The sequence below is a fragment of the Etheostoma spectabile genome, unplaced genomic scaffold, assembly GCF_008692095.1.
Source record: "Etheostoma spectabile isolate EspeVRDwgs_2016 unplaced genomic scaffold, UIUC_Espe_1.0 scaffold00018353, whole genome shotgun sequence".
NCBI classification, from domain to species: domain Eukaryota; kingdom Metazoa; phylum Chordata; class Actinopteri; order Perciformes; family Percidae; genus Etheostoma; species Etheostoma spectabile.
The window spans coordinates 48,721-64,486 of record NW_022604220.1 but is presented as its reverse complement, the minus strand read 5'-3'; the positions used below and the strand labels follow the sequence as shown (position 1 = coordinate 64,486).

At 40.3% G+C, this 15,766-nt stretch overlaps 19 non-coding genes and 2 pseudogenes across 19 annotated transcripts; all 21 read left to right on the top strand.

Moving 5' to 3' along the window:
• Positions 1 to 538: 538 nt before the first annotated feature.
• LOC116680248 (uncharacterized) lies at positions 539 to 646 on the top strand (annotated as a pseudogene).
• Positions 647 to 1,268: 622 nt separating this feature from the next.
• LOC116680241 (5S ribosomal RNA) lies at positions 1,269 to 1,386 on the top strand. Its single transcript, XR_004329686.1, has one exon. It is a non-coding gene; the product is annotated as a 5S ribosomal RNA (ribosomal RNA).
• A 628-nt stretch (positions 1,387 to 2,014) lies between these two features.
• LOC116680238 (5S ribosomal RNA) lies at positions 2,015 to 2,133 on the top strand. The gene has a single exon (XR_004329683.1). It is a non-coding gene; the product is annotated as a 5S ribosomal RNA (ribosomal RNA).
• Positions 2,134 to 2,764: 631 nt separating this feature from the next.
• Positions 2,765 to 2,882, top strand: LOC116680245 (5S ribosomal RNA). Its single transcript, XR_004329690.1, has one exon. It is a non-coding gene; the product is annotated as a 5S ribosomal RNA (ribosomal RNA).
• Positions 2,883 to 3,508: 626 nt separating this feature from the next.
• Positions 3,509 to 3,627, top strand: LOC116680242 (5S ribosomal RNA). The gene has a single exon (XR_004329687.1). It is a non-coding gene; the product is annotated as a 5S ribosomal RNA (ribosomal RNA).
• Positions 3,628 to 4,252: 625 nt separating this feature from the next.
• LOC116680236 (5S ribosomal RNA) lies at positions 4,253 to 4,371 on the top strand. The gene has a single exon (XR_004329682.1). It is a non-coding gene; the product is annotated as a 5S ribosomal RNA (ribosomal RNA).
• Positions 4,372 to 4,999: 628 nt separating this feature from the next.
• Positions 5,000 to 5,118, top strand: LOC116680235 (5S ribosomal RNA). Its single transcript, XR_004329681.1, has one exon. It is a non-coding gene; the product is annotated as a 5S ribosomal RNA (ribosomal RNA).
• A 632-nt stretch (positions 5,119 to 5,750) lies between these two features.
• On the top strand, positions 5,751 to 5,868 carry LOC116680244 (5S ribosomal RNA). Its single transcript, XR_004329689.1, has one exon. It is a non-coding gene; the product is annotated as a 5S ribosomal RNA (ribosomal RNA).
• Positions 5,869 to 6,494: 626 nt separating this feature from the next.
• Positions 6,495 to 6,613, top strand: LOC116680234 (5S ribosomal RNA). The gene has a single exon (XR_004329680.1). It is a non-coding gene; the product is annotated as a 5S ribosomal RNA (ribosomal RNA).
• Positions 6,614 to 7,168: 555 nt separating this feature from the next.
• On the top strand, positions 7,169 to 7,287 carry LOC116680233 (5S ribosomal RNA). The gene has a single exon (XR_004329679.1). It is a non-coding gene; the product is annotated as a 5S ribosomal RNA (ribosomal RNA).
• A 624-nt stretch (positions 7,288 to 7,911) lies between these two features.
• Positions 7,912 to 8,030, top strand: LOC116680232 (5S ribosomal RNA). The gene has a single exon (XR_004329678.1). It is a non-coding gene; the product is annotated as a 5S ribosomal RNA (ribosomal RNA).
• Positions 8,031 to 8,659: 629 nt separating this feature from the next.
• LOC116680229 (5S ribosomal RNA) lies at positions 8,660 to 8,778 on the top strand. The gene has a single exon (XR_004329676.1). It is a non-coding gene; the product is annotated as a 5S ribosomal RNA (ribosomal RNA).
• Positions 8,779 to 9,408: 630 nt separating this feature from the next.
• LOC116680228 (5S ribosomal RNA) lies at positions 9,409 to 9,527 on the top strand. Its single transcript, XR_004329675.1, has one exon. It is a non-coding gene; the product is annotated as a 5S ribosomal RNA (ribosomal RNA).
• Positions 9,528 to 10,153: 626 nt separating this feature from the next.
• On the top strand, positions 10,154 to 10,272 carry LOC116680227 (5S ribosomal RNA). The gene has a single exon (XR_004329674.1). It is a non-coding gene; the product is annotated as a 5S ribosomal RNA (ribosomal RNA).
• A 556-nt stretch (positions 10,273 to 10,828) lies between these two features.
• LOC116680226 (5S ribosomal RNA) lies at positions 10,829 to 10,947 on the top strand. The gene has a single exon (XR_004329673.1). It is a non-coding gene; the product is annotated as a 5S ribosomal RNA (ribosomal RNA).
• A 623-nt stretch (positions 10,948 to 11,570) lies between these two features.
• On the top strand, positions 11,571 to 11,689 carry LOC116680225 (5S ribosomal RNA). Its single transcript, XR_004329672.1, has one exon. It is a non-coding gene; the product is annotated as a 5S ribosomal RNA (ribosomal RNA).
• A 556-nt stretch (positions 11,690 to 12,245) lies between these two features.
• Positions 12,246 to 12,364, top strand: LOC116680224 (5S ribosomal RNA). The gene has a single exon (XR_004329671.1). It is a non-coding gene; the product is annotated as a 5S ribosomal RNA (ribosomal RNA).
• Positions 12,365 to 12,920: 556 nt separating this feature from the next.
• On the top strand, positions 12,921 to 13,039 carry LOC116680223 (5S ribosomal RNA). The gene has a single exon (XR_004329670.1). It is a non-coding gene; the product is annotated as a 5S ribosomal RNA (ribosomal RNA).
• Positions 13,040 to 13,665: 626 nt separating this feature from the next.
• Positions 13,666 to 13,774, top strand: LOC116680247 (uncharacterized; annotated as a pseudogene).
• A 630-nt stretch (positions 13,775 to 14,404) lies between these two features.
• Positions 14,405 to 14,523, top strand: LOC116680222 (5S ribosomal RNA). The gene has a single exon (XR_004329669.1). It is a non-coding gene; the product is annotated as a 5S ribosomal RNA (ribosomal RNA).
• A 631-nt stretch (positions 14,524 to 15,154) lies between these two features.
• LOC116680221 (5S ribosomal RNA) lies at positions 15,155 to 15,273 on the top strand. The gene has a single exon (XR_004329668.1). It is a non-coding gene; the product is annotated as a 5S ribosomal RNA (ribosomal RNA).
• The last annotated feature ends 493 nt before the right edge of the window (positions 15,274 to 15,766 follow it).

The window sequence follows — 15,766 nt, the reverse complement described above, 5'->3', positions numbered from 1 at the left end:
AGTATTTTTTCTTCTTTTTTGAAGCAACATCTTTATTTAGACCTGAAATAAACAATCTTAAAGTGTCATCTATTCAAGTAGCAGTTCAAAATGCATTCTTTGACCACATCATAACTAATAATACATTCTGGATGATGCAAATTTACAGAGACGACAAGTCACCCAAGTCTCAGTAAAGGACAGAGGTAAACCAAGTGAGAAAAAGTTAGAGTAATGAAAAATAGAAACATGGAAAGAAGTATTCATGACTCAGGCAACAGGTTAAATAAAGGAATCAATTTGGATCAAAACAATCAAAGAAGTCTAAAAAATACAGAAGTGTTAATTATAGTGCAAAAGAGAGAGCGAAAAGCATTTCAACTGCTTGATTCCAAGGTGATTGTTGTTGAACGACTGGCAAGCTACTTAAAATGTGTACGTGTACTAATGGTGTGATTACATGTAGTTCAGTACTCCTCAACCCAAGCTGTGTATTCAACAGCTTTGAGAACCTTCCGGTTTTCACATGTATAAAAAGCTGTTTTCAGTCTGTGCATTTGCTTACGGCCATACCACCCTGAACACCCCGATCTCGGAAGCTAAGCAGGGTCGGGCCGGGTCAGTACTTGGATGGGAGACCGCCTGGGAATACCCGGTGCTGTAAGCTTTTTTATCAGCAGAGGGCGCTGCTGCTGCAGCTCCTTCTTCTTTGCTGGACGCAGAGCTGACAAGGAAACTGTATAGAGGACGCAAGTATTTTTTCTTCTTTTTTGGAAGCAACATCTTTATTTAGACCTGAAATAAACAATCTTAAAGTGTTCATCTATTCAAGTAGCAGTTCAAATGCATTCAGTTTGCCACATCATAACTAAAAATACATTCTGGATGATGCAATTTACAGAGACGACAAGTCACCCAAGTCTCAGTAAGACAGAGGTAAAACCAAGTGAGAAAAGTTAGAGTAATGAAAAATAGAAACATGGAAAGAAAGTATTCATGACTCAGGCAACAGGTTAAATAAGGAATCAATTTGGATCAAAACAATCAAAGAAGTCTAAAAAATACAGAAGTGTCATTATAGTGCAAAAGAGAGAGCGAAAAGCATTTAACTGCTTGATTCCAAGGTGATGTTGTTGAACGACTGGCAAGCTACTTGAAAATGTGTACGTGCACTAATGGTGTGATTACATGTAGTTCAGTACTCCTCAACCCCAAGCTGTGTATTCAACAGCTTTGAGAACCTTCCGGTTTTCACATGTATAAAAAGCTTGTTTTCAGTCTGTGCATTTGCTTACGGCCATACCACCCTGAACACGCCCGATCTCGTCCGATCTCGGAAGCTAAGCAGGGTCGGCCGGGTCAGTACTTGGATGGGAGACCGCCTGGGAATACCCGGTGCTGTAAGCTTTTTTATCAGCAGAGGGCGCTGCTGCTGCAGCTCCTTCTTCTTTGCTGGACGCAGAGCTGACAAGGAAACTGTATAGAGGACGCAAGTATTTTTTCTTCTTTTTTGGAAGCAACATCTTTATTTAGACCTGAAATAAACAATCTTAAAGTGTTCATCTATTCAAGTAGCAGTTCAAAATGCATTCAGTTTGACCACATCATAACTAAATAATACATTCTGGATGATGCAAATTTACAGAGACGACAAGTCACCCAAGTCTCAGTAAAGACAGAGGTAAACCAAGTGAGAAAAGTTAGAGTAATGAAAAATAGAAACATGGAAAGAAAGTATTCATGACTCAGGCAACAGGTTAAATAAAGGAATCAATTTGGATCAAAACAATCAAAGAAGTCTAAAAAATACAGAAGTGTTAATTATAGTGCAAAAGAGAGAGCGAAAAGCATTTAAACTGCTTGATTCCAAGGTGATTGTTGTTGAACGACTGGCAAGCTACTTAAAATGTGTACGTGTACTAATGGTGTGATTACATGTAGTTCAGTACTCCTCAACCCCAAGCTGTGTATTCAACAGCTTTGAGAACCTTCCGGTTTTCACATGTATAAAAAGCTTGTTTTCAGTCTGTGCATTGCTTACGGCCATACCACCCTGAACACGCCCGATCTCGTCCGATCTCGGAAGCTAAGCAGGGTCGGGCCGGGTCAGTACTTGGATGGGAGACCGCCTGGGAATACCCGGTGCTGTAAGCTTTTTTATCAGCAGAGGGCGCTGCTGCTGCAGCTCCTTCTTCTTTGCTGGACGCAGAGCTGACAAGGAAACTGTATAGAGGACGCAAGTATTTTTTCTTCTTTTTTGGAAGCAACATCTTTATTTAGACCTGAAATAAACAATCTTAAAGTGTTCATCTATTCAAGTAGCAGTTCAAAATGCATTCAGTTTGACCACATCATAACTAAATAATACATTCTGGATGATGCAAATTTACAGAGACGACAAGTCACCCAAGTCTCAGTAAAGACAGAGGTAAAACCAAGTGAGAAAAAGTTAGAGTAATGAAAAATAGAAACATGAAAGAAAGTATTCATGACTCAGGCAACAGGTTAAATAAAGGAATCAATTTGGATCAAAACAATCAAAGAAGTCTAAAAAATACAGAAGTGTTCATTATAGTGCAAAAGAGAGAGCGAAAAGCATTTAAACTGCTTGATTCCAAGGTGATTGTTGTTGAACGACTGGCAAGCTACTTGAAAATGTGTACGTGCACTAATGGTGTGATTACATGTAGTTCAGTACTCCTCAACCCCAAGCTGTGTATTCAACAGCTTTGAGAACCTTCCGGTTTTCACATGTATAAAAAGCTTGTTTTCAGTCTGTGCATTTGCTTACGGCCATACCACCCTGAACACGCCCGATCTCGTCCGATCTCGGAAGCTAAGCAGGGTCGGGCCGGGTCAGTACTTGGATGGGAGACCGCCTGGGAATACCCGTGCTGTAAGCTTTTTTATCAGCAGAGGGCGCTGCAGCTGCTTCTTCTTTGCTGGACGCAGAGCTGACAAGGAAACTGTATAGAGGACGCAAGTATTTTTTCTTCTTTTTTGGAAGCAACATCTTTATTTAGACCTGAAATAAACAATCTTAAAGTGTTCATCTATTCAAGTAGCAGTTCAAAATGCATTCAGTTTGACCACATCATAACTAAATAATACATTCTGGATGATGCAAATTTACAGAGACGACAAGTCACCCAAGTCTCAGTAAAGACAGAGGTAAAACCAAGTGAGAAAAAGTTAGAGTAATGAAAAATAGAAACATGGAAAGAAAGTATTCATGACTCAGGCAACAGGTTAAATAAAGGAATCAATTTGGATCAAAACAATCAAAGAAGTCTAAAAAATACAGAAGTGTTAATTATAGTGCAAAAGAGAGAGCGAAAAGCATTTAAACTGCTTGATTCCAAGGTGAATGTTGTTGAACGACTGGCAAGCTACTTGAAAATGTGTACGTGCACTAATGGTGTGATTACATGTAGTTCAGTACTGCTCAACCCCAAGCTGTGTATTCAACAGCTTTGAGAACCTTCCGGTTTTCACATGTATAAAAAGCTTGTTTTCAGTCTGTGCATTTGCTTACGGCCATACCACCCTGAACACGCCCGATCTCGTCCGATCTCGGAAGCTAAGCAGGGTCGGGCCGGGTCAGTACTTGGATGGGAGACCGCCTGGGAATACCCGGTGCTGTAGCTTTTTTATCAGCAGAGGGCGCTGCTGCTGCTCTTCTTTCTTTGCTGGACGCAGAGCTGACAAGGAAACTGTATAGAGGACGCAAGTATTTTTTCTCTTTTTGGAAGCAACATCTTTATTTAGACCTGAAATAAACAATCTTAAAGTGTTCATCTATTCAAGTAGCAGTTCAAAATGCATTCAGTTTGACCACATCATAACTAAATAATACATTCTGGATGATGCAAATTTACAGAGACGACAAGTCACCCAAGTCTCAGTAAAGACAGAGGTAAACCAAGTGAGAAAAAGTTAGAGTAATGAAAAATAGAAACATGGAAAGAAAGTATTCATGACTCAGGCAACAGGTTAAATAAAGGAATCAATTTGGATCAAAACAATCAAAGAAGTCTAAAAAATACAGAAGTGTTCATTATAGTGCAAAAGAGAGAGCGAAAAGCATTTAAACTGCTTGATTCCAAGGTGATTGTTGTTGAACGACTGGCAAGCTACTTGAAAATGTGTACGTGTACTAATGGTGTGATTACATGTAGTTCAGTACTCCTCAACCCCAAGCTGTGTATTCAACAGCTTTGAGAACCTTCCGGTTTTCACATGTATAAAAAGCTTGTTTTCAGTCTGTGCATTTGCTTACGGCCATACCACCCTGAACACGCCCGATCTCGTCCGATCTCGGAAGCTAAGCAGGGTCGGGCCGGGTCAGTACTTGGATGGGAGACCGCCTGGGAATACCCGGTGCTGTAAGCTTTTTTATCAGCAGAGGCGCTGCTGCTGCAGCTCTTCTTCTTTGCTGGACGCAGAGCTGACAAGGAAACTGTATAGAGGACGCAAGTATTTTTCTTCTTTTTTGGAAGCAACATCTTTATTTAGACCTGAAATAACAATCTTAAAGTGTTCATCTATTCAAGTAGCAGTTCAAAATGCATTCAGTTTGACCACATCATAACTAAATAATACATTCTGGATGATGCAAATTTACAGAGACGACAAGTCACCCAAGTCTCAGTAAAGACAGAGGTAAAACCAAGTGAGAAAAAGTTAGAGTAATGAAAAATAGAAACATGGAAAGAAAGTATTCATGACTCAGGCAACAGGTTAAATAAAGGAATCAATTTGGATCAAAACAATCAAAGAAGTCTAAAAAATACAGAAGTGTTAATTATAGTGCAAAAGAGAGAGCGAAAAGCATTTAAACTGCTTGATTCCAAGGTGAATGTTGTTGAACGACTGGCAAGCTACTTGAAAATGTGTACGTGCACTAATGGTGTGATTACATGTAGTTCAGTACTCCTCAACCCCAAGCTGTGTATTCAACAGCTTTGAGAACCTTCCGGTTTTCACATGTATAAAAAGCTTGTTTTCAGTCTGTGCATTCGCTTACGGCCATACCACCCTGAACACGCCCGATCTCGTCCGATCTCGGAAGCTAAGCAGGGTCGGGCCGGGTCAGTACTTGGATGGGAGACCGCCTGGGAATACCCGGTGCTGTAAGCTTTGTTATCAGCAGAGGGCGCTGCTGCTGCAGCTCCTTCTTCTTTGCTGGACGCAGAGCTGACAAGGAAACTGTATAGAGGACGCAAGTATTTTTTCTTCTTTTTTGGAAGCAACATCTTTATTTAGACCTGAAATAAACAATCTTAAAGTGTTCATCTATTCAAGTAGCAGTTCAAAATGCATTCAGTTTGACCACATCATAACTAAATAATACATTCTGGATGATGCAAATTTACAGAGACGACAAGTCACCCAAGTCTCAGTAAAGACAGAGGTAAAACCAAGTGAGAAAAAGTTAGAGTAATGAAAAATAGAAACATGGAAAGAAAGTATTCATGACTCAGGCAACAGGTTAAATAAAGGAATCAATTTGGATCAAAACAATCAAAGAAGTCTAAAAAATACAGAAGTGTTCATTATAGTGCAAAAGAGAGAGCGAAAAGCATTTAAACTGCTTGATTCCAAGGTGAATGTTGTTGAACGACTGGCAAGCTACTTGAAAATGTGTACGTGCACTAATGGTGTGATTACATGTAGTTCAGTACTCCTCAACCCCAAGCTGTGTATTCAACAGCTTTGAGAACCTTCCGGTTTTCACATGTATAAAAAGCTTGTTTTCAGTCTGTGCATTTGCTTACGGCCATACCACCCTGAACACGCCCGATCTCGTCCGATCTCGGAAGCTAAGCAGGGTCGGGCCGGGTCAGTACTTGGATGGGAGACCGCCTGGGAATACCCGTGCTGTAAGCTTTTTTATCAGCAGAGGGCGCTGCTGCTGCTTCTTCTTTGCTGGACGCAGAGCTGACAAGGAAACTGTATAGAGGACGCAAGTATTTTTTCTTCTTTTTTGGAAGCAACATCTTTATTTAGACCTGAAATAAACAATCTTAAAGTGTTCATCTATTCAAGTAGCAGTTCAAAATGCATTCAGTTTGACCACATCATAACTAAATAATACATTCTGGATGATGCAAATTTACAGAGACGACAAGTCACCCAAGTCTCAGTAAAGACAGAGGTAAAACCAAGTGAGAAAAAGTTAGAGTAATGAAAAATAGAAACATGGAAAGAAAGTATTCATGACTCAGGCAACAGGTTAAATAAAGGAATCAATTTGGATCAAAACAATCAAAGAAGTCTAAAAAATACAGAAGTGTTAATTATAGTGCAAAAGAGAGAGCGAAAAGCATTTAAACTGCTTGATTCCAAGGTGATTGTTGTTGAACGACTGGCAAGCTACTTGAAAATGTGTACGTGTACTAATGGTGTGATTACATGTAGTTCAGTACTCCTCAACCCCAAGCTGTGTATTCAACAGCTTTGAGAACCTTCCGGTTTTCACATGTATAAAAAGCTTGTTTTCAGTCTGTGCATTTGCTTACGGCCATACCACCCTGAACACGCCCGATCTCGTCCGATCTCGGAAGCTAAGCAGGGTCGGGCCGGGTCAGTACTTGGATGGGAGACCGCCTGGGAATACCCGGTGCTGTAAGCTTTTTTATCAGCAGAGGGCGCTGCTGCTGCAGCTCCTTCTTCTTTGCTAGACCTGAAATAAACAATCTTAAAGTGTTCATCTATTCAAGTAGCAGTTCAAAATGCATTCAGTTTGACCACATCATAACTAAATAATACATTCTGGATGATGCAAATTTACAGAGACGACAAGTCACCCAAGTCTCAGTAAAGACAGAGGTAAAACCAAGTGAGAAAAAGTTAGAGTAATGAAAAATAGAAACATGGAAAGAAAGTATTCATGACTCAGGCAACAGGTTAAATAAAGGAATCAATTTGGATCAAAACAATCAAAGAAGTCTAAAAAATACAGAAGTGTTCATTATAGTGCAAAAGAGAGAGCGAAAAGCATTTAAACTGCTTGATTCCAAGGTGAATGTTGTTGAACGACTGGCAAGCTACTTGAAAATGTGTACGTGCACTAATGGTGTGATTACATGTAGTTCAGTACTCCTCAACCCCAAGCTGTGTATTCAACAGCTTTGAGAACCTTCCGGTTTTCACATGTATAAAAAGCTTGTTTTCAGTCTGTGCATTTGCTTACGGCCATACCACCCTGAACACGCCCGATCTCGTCCGATCTCGGAAGCTAAGCAGGGTCGGGCCGGGTCAGTACTTGGATGGGAGACCGCCTGGGAATACCCGGTGCTGTAAGCTTTTTTATCAGCAGAGGGCGCTGCTGCTGCTTCTTCTTTGCTGGACGCAGAGCTGACAAGGAACTGTATAGAGGACGCAAGTATTTTTCTTCTTTTTTGGAAGCAACATCTTTATTTAGACCTGAAATAAACAATCTTAAAGTGTTCATCTATTCAAGTAGCAGTTCAAAATGCATTCAGTTTGACCACATCATAACTAAATAATACATTCTGGATGATGCAAATTTACAGAGACGACAAGTCACCCAAGTCTCAGTAAAGACAGAGGTAAAACCAAGTGAGAAAAAGTTAGAGTAATGAAAAATAGAAACATGGAAAGAAAGTATTCATGACTCAGGCAACAGGTTAAATAAAGGAATCAATTTGGATCAAAACAATCAAAGAAGTCTAAAAAATACAGAAGTGTTCATTATAGTGCAAAAGAGAGAGCGAAAAGCATTTAAACTGCTTGATTCCAAGGTGAATGTTGTTGAACGACTGGCAAGCTACTTGAAAATGTGTACGTGTACTAATGGTGTGATTACATGTAGTTCAGTACTCCTCAACCCCAAGCTGTGTATTCAACAGCTTTGAGAACCTTCCGGTTTTCACATGTATAAAAAGCTTGTTTTCAGTCTGTGCATTTGCTTACGGCCATACCACCCTGAACACGCCCGATCTCGTCCGATCTCGGAAGCTAAGCAGGGTCGGGCCGGGTCAGTACTTGGATGGGAGACCGCCTGGGAATACCCGGTGCTGTAAGCTTTTTTATCAGCAGAGGGCGCTGCTGCTGCAGCTCCTTCTTCTTTGCTGGACGCAGAGCTGACAAGGAAACTGTATAGAGGACGCAAGTATTTTTCTTCTTTTTTGGAAGCAACATCTTATTTAGACCTGAAATAAACAATCTTAAAGTGTTCATCTATTCAAGTAGCAGTTCAAAATGCATTCAGTTTGACCACATCATAACTAAATAATACATTCTGGATGATGCAAATTTACAGAGACGACAAGTCACCCAAGTCTCAGTAAAGACAGAGGTAAAACCAAGTGAGAAAAAGTTAGAGTAATGAAAAATAGAAACATGGAAAGAAAGTATTCATGACTCAGGCAACAGGTTAAATAAAGGAATCAATTTGGATCAAAACAATCAAAGAAGTCTAAAAAATACAGAAGTGTTAATTATAGTGCAAAAGAGAGAGCGAAAAGCATTTAAACTGCTTGATTCCAAGGTGATGTTGTTGAACGACTGGCAAGCTACTTAAAAATGTGTACGTGTACTAATGGTGTGATTACATGTAGTTCAGTACTCCTCAACCCCAAGCTGTGTATTCAACAGCTTTGAGAACCTTCCGGTTTTCACATGTATAAAAAGCTTGTTTTCAGTCTGTGCATTTGCTTACGGCCATACCACCCTGAACACGCCCGATCTCGTCCGATCTCGGAAGCTAAGCAGGGTCGGGCCGGGTCAGTACTTGGATGGGAGACCGCCTGGGAATACCCGGTGCTGTAAGCTTTTTTATCAGCAGAGGGGCGCTGCTGCAGCTGCTTCTTCTTTGCTGGACGCAGAGCTGACAAGGAAACTGTATAGAGGACGCAAGTATTTTTTCTTCTTTTTTGGAAGCAACATCTTTATTTAGACCTGAAATAAACAATCTTAAAGTGTTCATCTATTCAAGTAGCAGTTCAAAATGCATTCAGTTTGACCACATCATAACTAAATAATACATTCTGGATGATGCAAATTTACAGAGACGACAAGTCACCCAAGTCTCAGTAAAGACAGAGGTAAAACCAAGTGAGAAAAAGTTAGAGTAATGAAAAATAGAAACATGGAAAGAAAGTATTCATGACTCAGGCAACAGGTTAAATAAAGGAATCAATTTGGATCAAAACAATCAAAGAAGTCTAAAAAATACAGAAGTGTTAATTATAGTGCAAAAGAGAGAGCGAAAAGCATTTAAACTGCTTGATTCCAAGGTGAATGTTGTTGAACGACTGGCAAGCTACTTGAAAATGTGTACGTGTACTAATGGTGTGATTACATGTAGTTCAGTACTGCTCAACCCCAAGCTGTGTATTCAACAGCTTTGAGAACCTTCCGGTTTTCACATGTATAAAAAGCTTGTTTTCAGTCTGTGCATTTGCTTACGGCCATACCACCCTGAACACGCCCGATCTCGTCCGATCTCGGAAGCTAAGCAGGGTCGGGCCGGGTCAGTACTTGGATGGGAGACCGCCTGGGAATACCCGGTGCTGTAAGCTTTTTTATCAGCAGAGGGCGCTGCAGCTGCTTCTTCTTTGCTGGACGCAGAGCTGACAAGGAAACTGTATAGAGGACGCAAGTATTTTTTCTTCTTTTTTGGAAGCAACATCTTTATTTAGACCTGAAATAAACAATCTTAAAGTGTTCATCTATTCAAGTAGCAGTTCAAAATGCATTCAGTTTGACCACATCATAACTAAATAATACATTCTGGATGATGCAAATTTACAGAGACGACAAGTCACCCAAGTCTCAGTAAAGACAGAGGTAAAACCAAGTGAGAAAAAGTTAGAGTAATGAAAAATAGAAACATGGAAAGAAAGTATTCATGACTCAGGCAACAGGTTAAATAAAGGAATCAATTTGGATCAAAACAATCAAAGAAGTCTAAAAAATACAGAAGTGTTAATTATAGTGCAAAAGAGAGAGCGAAAAGCATTTAAACTGCTTGATTCCAAGGTGAATGTTGTTGAACGACTGGCAAGCTACTTGAAAATGTGTACGTGCACTAATGGTGTGATTACATGTAGTTCAGTACTGCTCAACCCCAAGCTGTGTATTCAACAGCTTTGAGAACCTTCCGGTTTTCACATGTATAAAAAGCTTGTTTTCAGTCTGTGCATTTGCTTACGGCCATACCACCCTGAACACGCCCGATCTCGTCCGATCTCGGAAGCTAAGCAGGGTCGGGCCGGGTCAGTACTTGGATGGGAGACCGCCTGGGAATACCCGGTGCTGTAAGCTTTTTTATCAGCAGAGGGCGCTGCTGCTGCAGCTCCTTCTTCTTTGCTTAGACCTGAAATAAACAATCTTAAAGTGTTCATCTATTCAAGTAGCAGTTCAAAATGCATTCAGTTTGACCACATCATAACTAAATAATACATTCTGGATGATGCAAATTTACAGAGACGACAAGTCACCCAAGTCTCAGTAAAGACAGAGGTAAAACCAAGTGAGAAAAAGTTAGAGTAATGAAAAATAGAAACATGGAAAGAAAGTATTCATGACTCAGGCAACAGGTTAAATAAAGGAATCAATTTGGATCAAAACAATCAAAGAAGTCTAAAAAATACAGAAGTGTTAATTATAGTGCAAAAGAGAGAGCGAAAAGCATTTAAACTGCTTGATTCCAAGGTGAATGTTGTTGAACGACTGGCAAGCTACTTGAAAATGTGTACGTGCACTAATGGTGTGATTACATGTAGTTCAGTACTGCTCAACCCCAAGCTGTGTATTCAACAGCTTTGAGAACCTTCCGGTTTTCACATGTATAAAAAGCTTGTTTTCAGTCTGTGCATTTGCTTACGGCCATACCACCCTGAACACGCCCGATCTCGTCCGATCTCGGAAGCTAAGCAGGGTCGGGCCGGGTCAGTACTTGGATGGGAGACCGCCTGGGAATACCCGGTGCTGTAAGCTTTTTATCAGCAGGGCGCTGCTGCTGCTTCTTCTTTGCTGGACGCAGAGCTGACAAGGAAACTGTATAGAGGACGCAAGTATTTTTTCTTCTTTTTTGGAAGCAACATCTTTATTTAGACCTGAAATAAACAATCTTAAAGTGTTCATCTATTCAAGTAGCAGTTCAAAATGCATTCAGTTTGACCACATCATAACTAAATAATACATTCTGGATGATGCAAATTTACAGAGACGACAAGTCACCCAAGTCTCAGTAAAGACAGAGGTAAAACCAAGTGAGAAAAAGTTAGAGTAATGAAAAATAGAAACATGGAAAGAAAGTATTCATGACTCAGGCAACAGGTTAAATAAAGGAATCAATTTGGATCAAAACAATCAAAGAAGTCTAAAAAATACAGAAGTGTTAATTATAGTGCAAAAGAGAGAGCGAAAAGCATTTAAACTGCTTGATTCCAAGGTGAATGTTGTTGAACGACTGGCAAGCTACTTGAAAATGTGTACGTGTACTAATGGTGTGATTACATGTAGTTCAGTACTGCTCAACCCCAAGCTGTGTATTCAACAGCTTTGAGAACCTTCCGGTTTTCACATGTATAAAAAGCTTGTTTTCAGTCTGTGCATTTGCTTACGGCCATACCACCCTGAACACGCCCGATCTCGTCCGATCTCGGAAGCTAAGCAGGGTCGGGCCGGGTCAGTACTTGGATGGGAGACCGCCTGGGAATACCCGGTGCTGTAAGCTTTTTTATCAGCAGAGGGCGCTGCTGCTGCAGCTCCTTCTTCTTTGCTTAGACCTGAAATAAACAATCTTAAAGTGTTCATCTATTCAAGTAGCAGTTCAAAATGCATTCAGTTTGACCACATCATAACTAAATAATACATTCTGGATGATGCAAATTTACAGAGACGACAAGTCACCCAAGTCTCAGTAAAGACAGAGGTAAAACCAAGTGAGAAAAAGTTAGAGTAATGAAAAATAGAAACATGGAAAGAAAGTATTCATGACTCAGGCAACAGGTTAAATAAAGGAATCAATTTGGATCAAAACAATCAAAGAAGTCTAAAAAATACAGAAGTGTTCATTATAGTGCAAAAGAGAGAGCGAAAAGCATTTAAACTGCTTGATTCCAAGGTGAATGTTGTTGAACGACTGGCAAGCTACTTGAAAATGTGTACGTGTACTAATGGTGTGATTACATGTAGTTCAGTACTCCTCAACCCCAAGCTGTGTATTCAACAGCTTTGAGAACCTTCCGGTTTTCACATGTATAAAAAGCTTGTTTTCAGTCTGTGCATTTGCTTACGGCCATACCACCCTGAACACGCCCGATCTCGTCCGATCTCGGAAGCTAAGCAGGGTCGGGCCGGGTCAGTACTTGGATGGGAGACCGCCTGGGAATACCCGGTGCTGTAAGCTTTTTTATCAGCAGAGGGCGCTGCTGCTGCAGCTCCTTCTTCTTTGCTTAGACCTGAAATAAACAATCTTAAAGTGTTCATCTATTCAAGTAGCAGTTCAAAATGCATTCAGTTTGACCACATCATAACTAAATAATACATTCTGGATGATGCAAATTTACAGAGACGACAAGTCACCCAAGTCTCAGTAAAGACAGAGGTAAAACCAAGTGAGAAAAAGTTAGAGTAATGAAAAATAGAAACATGGAAAGAAAGTATTCATGACTCAGGCAACAGGTTAAATAAAGGAATCAATTTGGATCAAAACAATCAAAGAAGTCTAAAAAATACAGAAGTGTTCATTATAGTGCAAAAGAGAGAGCGAAAAGCATTTAAACTGCTTGATTCCAAGGTGAATGTTGTTGAACGACTGGCAAGCTACTTGAAAATGTGTACGTGCACTAATGGTGTGATTACATGTAGTTCAGTACTCCTCAACCCCAAGCTGTGTATTCAACAGCTTTGAGAACCTTCCGGTTTTCACATGTATAAAAAGCTTGTTTTCAGTCTGTGCATTTGCTTACGGCCATACCACCCTGAACACGCCCGATCTCGTCCGATCTCGGAAGCTAAGCAGGGTCGGGCCGGGTCAGTACTTGGATGGGAGACCGCCTGGGAATACCCGGTGCTGTAAGCTTTTTTATCAGCAGAGGGCGCTGCAGCTGCTTCTTCTTTGCTGGACGCAGAGCTGACAAGGAAACTGTATAGAGGACGCAAGTATTTTTTCTTCTTTTTTGGAAGCAACATCTTTATTTAGACCTGAAATAAACAATCTTAAAGTGTTCATCTATTCAAGTAGCAGTTCAAAATGCATTCAGTTTGACCACATCATAACTAAATAATACATTCTGGATGATGCAAATTTACAGAGACGACAAGTCACCCAAGTCTCAGTAAAGACAGAGGTAAAACCAAGGGAGAAAAAGTTAGAGTAATGAAAAATAGAAACATGGAAAGAAAGTATTCATGACTCAGGCAACAGGTTAAATAAAGGAATCAATTTGGATCAAAACAATCAAAGAAGTCTAAAAAATACAGAAGTGTTAATTATAGTGCAAAAGAGAGAGCGAAAAGCATTTAAACTGCTTGATTCCAAGGTGAATGTTGTTGAACGACTGGCAAGCTACTTGAAAATGTGTACGTGCACTAATGGTGTGATTACATGTAGTTCAGTACTGCTCAACCCCAAGCTGTGTATTCAACAGCTTTGAGAACCTTCCGGTTTTCACATGTATAAAAAGCTTGTTTTCAGTCTGTGCATTTGCTTACGGCCATACCACCCTGAACACGCCCGATCTCGTCAGCTAAGCAGGGTCGGGCCGGGTCAGTACTTGGATGGGAGACCGCCTGGGAATACCCGGTGCTGTAAGCTTTTTTATCAGCAGAGGGCGCTGCTGCTGCAGCTCCTTCTTCTTTGCTGGACGCAGAGCTGACAAGGAAACTGTATAGAGGACGCAAGTATTTTTCTTCTTTTTTGGAAGCAACATCTTTATTTAGACCTGAAATAAACAATCTTAAAGTGTTCATCTATTCAAGTAGCAGTTCAAAATGCATTCAGTTTGACCACATCATAACTAAATAATACATTCTGGATGATGCAAATTTACAGAGACGACAAGTCACCCAAGTCTCAGTAAAGACAGAGGTAAAACCAAGTGAGAAAAAGTTAGAGTAATGAAAAATAGAAACATGGAAAGAAAGTATTCATGACTCAGGCAACAGGTTAAATAAAGGAATCAATTTGGATCAAAACAATCAAAGAAGTCTAAAAAATACAGAAGTGTTAATTATAGTGCAAAAGAGAGAGCGAAAAGCATTTAAACTGCTTGATTCCAAGGTGAATGTTGTTGAACGACTGGCAAGCTACTTAAAATGTGTACGTGTACTAATGGTGTGATTACATGTAGTTCAGTACTCCTCAACCCCAAGCTGTGTATTCAACAGCTTTGAGAACCTTCCGGTTTTCACATGTATAAAAAGCTTGTTTTCAGTCTGTGCATTTGCTTACGGCCATACCACCCTGAACACGCCCGATCTCGTCCGATCTCGGAAGCTAAGCAGGGTCGGGCCGGGTCAGTACTTGGATGGGAGACCGCCTGGGAATACCCGGTGCTGTAAGCTTTTTTATCAGCAGAGGGCGCTGCTGCTGCAGCTCCTTCTTCTTTGCTGGACGCAGAGCTGACAAGGAAACTGTATAGAGGACGCAAGTATTTTTTCTTCTTTTTTGGAAGCAACATCTTTATTTAGACCTGAAATAAACAATCTTAAAGTGTTCATCTATTCAAGTAGCAGTTCAAAATGCATTCAGTTTGACCACATCATAACTAAATAATACATTCTGGATGATGCAAATTTACAGAGACGACAAGTCACCCAAGTCTCAGTAAAGACAGAGGTAAAACCAAGTGAGAAAAAGTTAGAGTAATGAAAAATAGAAACATGGAAAGAAAGTATTCATGACTCAGGCAACAGGTTAAATAAAGGAATCAATTTGGATCAAAACAATCAAAGAAGTCTAAAAAATACAGAAGTGTTAATTATAGTGCAAAAGAGAGAGCGAAAAGCATTTAAACTGCTTGATTCCAAGGTGATTGTTGTTGAACGACTGGCAAGCTACTTAAAATGTGTACGTGTACTAATGGTGTGATTACATGTAGTTCAGTACTCCTCAACCCCAAGCTGTGTATTCAACAGCTTTGAGAACCTTCCGGTTTTCACATGTATAAAAAGCTTGTTTTCAGTCTGTGCATTTGCTTACGGCCATACCACCCTGAACACGCCCGATCTCGTCCGATCTCGGAAGCTAAGCAGGGTCGGGCCGGGTCAGTACTTGGATGGGAGACCGCCTGGGAATACCCGGTGCTGTAAGCTTTTTTATCAGCAGAGGGCGCTGCTGCTGCAGCTCCTTCTTCTTTGCTTAGACCTGAAATAAACAATCTTAAAGTGTTCATCTATTCAAGTAGCAGTTCAAAATGCATTCAGTTTGACCACATCATAACTAAATAATACATTCTGGATGATGCAAATTTACAGAGACGACAAGTCACCCAAGTCTCAGTAAAGACAGAGGTAAAACCAAGTGAGAAAAAGTTAGAGTAATGAAAAATAGAAACATGGAAAGAAAGTATTCATGACTCAGGCAACAGGTTAAATAAAGGAATCAATTTGGATCAAAACAATCAAAGAAGTCTAAAAAATACAGAAGTGTTAATTATAGTGCAAAAGAGAGAGCGAAAAGCATTTAAACTGCTTGATTCCAAGGTGAATGTTGTTGAACGACTGGCAAGCTACTTGAAAATGTGTACGTGCACTAATGGTGTGATTACATGTAGTTCAGTACTCCTCAACCCAAGCTGTGTATTCA